The 6,433-nt window shown below is 35.3% G+C and overlaps 1 pseudogene; it reads right to left on the reverse strand.

Annotated features, from left to right (window-relative positions):
- Positions 1 to 4,769: 4,769 nt before the first annotated feature.
- LOC101826256 lies at positions 4,770 to 5,655 on the reverse strand (annotated as a pseudogene).
- Positions 5,656 to 6,433: the final 778 nt, after the last annotated feature.

The raw sequence follows: 6,433 nt of genomic DNA on the forward strand, positions 1-6,433 counted from the left end.
ATTGGAATACTGCAAAATAATCTTATGCAAAATAAATATAACCTCAGGAATGATTAGCATTTCAATAAACATAAATATCCAAGGTGAGTAATGTCTCTAAATGTCTAGTAAATATGTATATTTTTGGATAGTTCTGATTGTGTCATACCTGAGACTACCTTCAAGAACAGTGAAGGAAAAACCATAGTGTCTGACAGTTAACAAGTGAATAATTTATTTCTAATGACTTGGGTAATTTTAGTCACACAGATTAAGAAAAAAGTAATACCTTTACATGTACATTTTGAGAAAGAAAATTCATACATATAGTTTTAATAACGTTCAAATAACATAAATTGGATTTAAGAACACGAATTACAAATATTCATTTATTATTAACACTTAAAGTTAAAAACTGATTAACGAGAGTGTAAGAATAGCTTCAACAGACATGATAACATGGAGGTGGATATGTCATCAACTCTCAGGTGATTGGTATATCCGTCCATGCCTTATTTAAAATGCACATCTACTTAATTCCTGACAAACTTAAATACCAGCAGCATTCTCTACCAAAGACACTAGCCATACGATACTGCTATTAATTTTTAATGGGAATCTTTAGCAATACATTTGTATCAAAATACAATTGTCACTAAAAATAGAAATGTTGCTAATAATTTACTGTAGGATTATTGATATTCTTCTATTATTTACAAGAGATGTTTTTTAAAACATTAATTAGTAACAGAATACCGAAGAACAGAAAAGACCTTACTGAATAATAACATAAATCAACACTTTCGCATCACAGCATCTTGAGCTTGCAAATGAAATATTACCAAATATTATCATTTTCATGTTTTCACAATCCCCAATGATTTTGAATCTTTAAACATTGTGTTATCATCTAGCTTTATGTGCTGAGTTGCACAAAGGTTATTGTTTGACTAACAGACTAATTATATTTGTTTGTGAGACCCACACCATTTAAGCATCTGAAAGGAAAGACTTTATTGGAAAATATATATTCCAAAATGGCTTTGAGCATGTCTGTTTTCTTAATTATTATTAGACATAGGATGGTTCATCCCCAGGCAGGTGGTCCTGACCTGTGTAAAGAAGCTATCTAGTCTTGAGCCAGTGAGAAATTCAGGAGACAGTACATCTCATCTCTAGCTTCATCTTTTCAGCTCTTGTCCTGTCTACATATAATGATGGTTTGTGACCTAGTTGTATAGATGCTTATTTCTCTCTAATGAAGAATAGTGTCATAAACTGAGGTTACAGAAAGCTATGGGACAAAATTGTAAATTATTATGTTTAGATTACTATTGTGGTTGTGAATTTGTTTGCCTCCTAGAGACTGACAGGGGGGAGGCCAGCATGGGACTGATCTGGACCCCCCCCCCGAATGTGAGTGTCAGTCAGAAGGCCTGGGAAACCTATGGGGCCCTGAGCAGTAGTGGATCATGGATATCTCTGGAATACAAACAGTCATCGTGTGCCCATATCACAAAGAGGGATGCTCTCTCAGCCTGGACTCTTAGGGGAGTGCCTGGACCATACCCTGAGTGAAATGACAGACTCTAGATATCCCCTATGTGGAAGGAATTGGCAATGAGGTGGGAGGCTGGGGGGTTGGGGGGGTGCAGGAGGAGGGGAGGGAGAGGGAACTGGGATTGACATGTAAAACAAGCTATTTAAAATTAAAATAAAAAAAGACATATAGGCAATGCAAAATGAGCTTCTTGAGAAAAGAAGAAAGCAAAAACAGAAAAGTCTCAAATATGGGGTAGAGAGGACATTAAAGGAATTAGTTGGGAAGGAGAGGATGAATATAATCTCAAAACATGGATACATTTTGTAGATTTTTTTCCTCTCACATTGATTTATTTGGGAATTTTATCTCACTCGCTGTTTGTTCATTCTTCTATTATGGCTTCCAAATTTGTGATTTAATGGATCTTTGTGTGGTGTGGTTATGTGTGTGTGTGTGTGTGTGTGTGTGTTTGTGATTTATTTATTGCCATGTGTAAAAATAGGCTTGTGTGTGTTTGCTTATTTGCTAGCATGCATGCAAGATAAAGAGATAGAGATAGAGATAGATAGAGAGAGAGAGACAGAGACAGAGACAGAGAGTAGAGCTTTTGCATTTTGTGGGTGATGAGTTGGGTAAAATCAAAGGAGTTGGGGAGGGAACAACAGGATTAGAATATATTACTTGAGTTTTGTTTGTTGTTGTTGTTCAATAAAATACTGTCAGAAATAAAACAGATTATTATCCTCATTGAAAAAATATATTCTACTTTATCTCTTTTGAGTTTTAGCTTGAATTAATTCAAGCTATTGACATTTCAAATACTATTGCATATTGAACTAAATTTTAAATAACACAAATATGTCAGATAGGATGATGTGGAAAATAGTAAAGATATGAATAAATTAAAGTCAACATTACTGAGGGAATCTATAAGCATAATTGTCAATTTTAAAAACCATTTATAAATAATTCAATTATCTAGTGAAAATATAATTTGATAAATACTGGGAAGTACCTGAGTTCCTATTTATCCAAACAATTAGCTTTTAATATTGGAGTCATTTTTTATTTAATTTACTCTATCATTTTCCAGTAAAATTTCTTTGTTTTGGTTGCTTCAGTTTATCTTACGTACTAATGCATCAGAATCTCCAAAATTATCTGTAGGAAATCCATTAGGGAGATCATCAGTTTGTGAACATGTTGAAGTTGACCTTTCTGTTTAAAATGTTGAAGTGTCTCACCAGTCATGTAAATGTGTATATAATTTTTCAGGTCTGTATAAGCCTTTGAAATTTCATGTACATTAAAATCATAGACCTGAACTCCAGTGATATGTACTCTAGGAAGTCTCTGGCCAATTGTGTATTTTATATACAAGTTTTTATTTTTCTCAGCATCCACATAAACACCTAATCTCTGAGTAAACACTTTGTTACATTTTTTTCATGGCAATTTCTCTAAATTCCATTTACTTCTACAATGATATTTATTGCAATTTGTTTTTTACATAGATTTTGCACATAGAAAGTAAATTGGGTCTGATGAATGAATTAATTTTCCTGAACTTTTCTTCAATGTTGAAATACCAGTGCATGAATGATGTGTGATACATTCTCATCAAATTCACAGAAATATAATTAAATGGGATAAAAACATAAATTATTATATTAATAAGAAAAATGGCAGGATAACTTTAAACTAAGGGACAGTGTAATGAATATTTGCATTTTTAATTTTTGTCTTTGAATATTCCACAAGGTTCTTAATTCATTCTTCTATGATCATCAAAATTAAAGACTCACAACTGGCAAAATATAAGCATCAAAAGTTAAGAATAAGAGAGCTCTCTTCCAAAACTTAGCAGTCTATAAAAACACATGCAAGCAGATATTGTAAATCACTACTATAATAGAAAAAGTTTCTCAGAGAGCAACATAAACATGCTGAGAAGTGCGGCCAATACAACATGTAGCAAATCTCTCACAGCAAACTCTATTAATCTTAATTTTTACTCTTACATTTATCAGAATTAACGGACAGAGGATTACATATGCGAGCTATTTATATGATAATGAAATTGTGTAAATTCTGTGGTGTGCACAAATCAAGCATTTATATTTGTTTCCTTTCTTGCAATGCCTATTTTGCTCTTTTTGTAATTTGTAATTTATTTTTATATGCTGTATTTATGAATACACTATTGTAATCTATATAAACTATATTACTGTAAGATATTGTATTATAAAGACTCTGTCAGATTCTTGCTGATGCATTTTCCCTTTCTATAATAAATTATGAGTACGTGCTTTAAGTAGTTGTATGTTTGCTTGCATTCTCAAAAAGTAAAGTTTACATTTATTATTTTACATAAACTTGAACTTCAGTCCAGTCTCAGTTTGAAATACATTTAAAACATTTTGTGATTTTTGTAACAAGTGAAGTAATAGAATGATTCTCTCTTTCAAATTAGGTAGATCATCATAGAGAAATTACTTCTCAATTTGAGAAGAATCATTCTGATAGCTACTCCCAAACTAGAGATTTGAATACATTAAAATCTGGCATAAATATAGTTCTATGATCTTCATTCTAGAAATCTGCAATTTATTTCAGATATGTATTGTGTCCTTTGACTTTCTATTGAACTTTAATTCTTCCATAATTTTTCAGTAGCAAGATGTCATGATGAATGTTATAATAAAAATTAGTCTTCCAATTATTTTCAGAAACATTAATTTTTACTTTCTAAATTAGATGTTTACATAATCTATATAATGGTATTTTGTTACTCTTCCTTCCAAATATCTTATCTACAATTTTAGAAATTGTAGTAAAGTAGAAATTCAGTTTTTTGAAAGCAGTACTTATACAATATCTTCTTATTTGATTTCCTTCTGGTTCCTTGATACTCTGAAATTATTTTTTTCTTTTCAGTTTAAGTAATACAAATTTTATTTAGCTTTTCTGGCATGGTGTTTATCTCTCCCATTTTTTGAGGGACTGACAACACTGTAAGAAATCACTGAGAAACCTCACTGCACCCCTGTCCTGCAGGCCAATACAAGGAGGAGGAAATCCCTCTGAAAGGGGTGGTCTTCAGTCTTCCTTAATTCAAGAGGCCAAGTATGCAGGAATCCATCACGTGATGCCTGTGTCAAGGTGTGGTGTACTTATCTTCCTAGCTGACTCCTCCAATCTGTGTGTGAAATGCATTGACTCCTCTGTTGGTGCTGAGTTCCACAACTCATTTCTTAGCCTTAATGAGGCTGTCACTTGCCTGAGGAAACCTTCATCCTGTCGATTCAGCACAAGGTTGTCAGCCTTGAGGCGGATGTGGGCCTGTGATGTGAGGATCATATTAGAGATCTTCTGGGTGGTGCATCTTTCCGAGCTTCATATACCCGGGATGTTTGCCCATTGCTTTTCTAAGCATTTTGGTAGCCTCAGCCTCTGCTTTAGCTTGGACGATCTTCTCTCGCTGTTCCTGCTTTGTTTGTTTCCACCAAAAACTGGGCCCTATGGGCTTCTTGCTGTGCCACTTGATTGACTTTTGCAACTGGTGTGTACTCTCAGCTAAAGTTCAGCTCAGTAATAGCTGGATCTTCCAGGATGAGGCTGAAGTGCTTGGTGCACTCTGTCAGATCTCTTCGGATCAACAGGGACACTTGAGCTTGCTGGGTAATTGGCTGCGATGCTCTGAACTTGGCCTCCACACTTCTGTGTGCCTCGTTGACAAGGGACATCAGAACTAGCCCGAGGCTCTGGTACATGCTGGGAAGCTCCTGGATGTTGAGTAGAGACAACACATGCAAGGAAATGTTCACCATCTGCAGATCTTTGGAACCTGTGTGGGAGAGTTTTCAGGATCTGGGATACTGCAACCAGGGGATCCTAAAGTGACAGCCTTCAGCCAGGATTGAGTCCTGTTGAACAAGGCCGATTCTTAAAGAAGATAGCTCTATGACAACTTTCCCCAGTGAACACAGATTCCTGGATGCTATAGACCCTGGATATGGTTTCCAGAATCAGATTCAATGCCTTGCCCATGCTCTGAGGCCAGCCAGAAGGCATCCTGCTAAGTCCTTTAAGTTCTGGGCAGTGTCTGATCCTCTGAAAGGTGGTGGTGGCATTGGTAGTCAGGAGGAGGTGCCCACCAGCTTGCAGCCCACTCCAGTTTACCGACCTCACTCTGCCTACGAGGACAGGGGTCCGTGGGGCTCACAGCATAAAGGGCACCAGGAGTGACTGAAATTCTTTATAAATGCATTAATAAATGTCATGGACTTTAATTTCATTCTGAAAGTTCTCCTCTCTTTCACCATTGCTTTCCCATTTAATCTCAGACCCCAAAGTTCCATCTTTCTGCTTTGTGCTACTCGTTTAATGATGCATTGAAATTGAGTACAAGTCAGGCCCTGCCACCCCAAATATCAATTCATATTTACAGATTAGTGTCTCAAACCAATTTCACTTCTTTTGCACCTTTGTAACAAAAAGATTATTGCTTTGAGTAGACTACTTGAATTTTTATTCCTACAATAATGAAGTTTAATAATTTTGCTTATTACATGAGATTTAAGATACTTATAATTCATCAGAGGTTTGGTCCATTTATGAAATTAAAATCTTAGTGAGTTTCATTCAGGGTCTAAAATTATCAACTCATGAAGACTTAGTGAAATTTTGAACACCGTGATTATAGAGTACTAACTGTTTCTATATGTTCACAAACCATAGTGTGTGTGTGTGTGTGCATGTGCGTGTGTGTGTAGTATATATTTGTGATGTATATATATGTGTGTGTCCAAGTGTGTGCAATTATAGAGGACAGAGGAAGGTTGGCGTTTTGCTGTTGCTTTCGACCTTAATGTGCTGACTTTTAGCTGGCTTTTGTCTTGCATGCTCCAT

This window comes from Mesocricetus auratus, unplaced genomic scaffold (assembly GCF_017639785.1).
Source record: "Mesocricetus auratus isolate SY011 unplaced genomic scaffold, BCM_Maur_2.0 Super-Scaffold_2245, whole genome shotgun sequence".
Classification (NCBI taxonomy): Eukaryota; Metazoa; Chordata; class Mammalia; order Rodentia; family Cricetidae; genus Mesocricetus; species Mesocricetus auratus.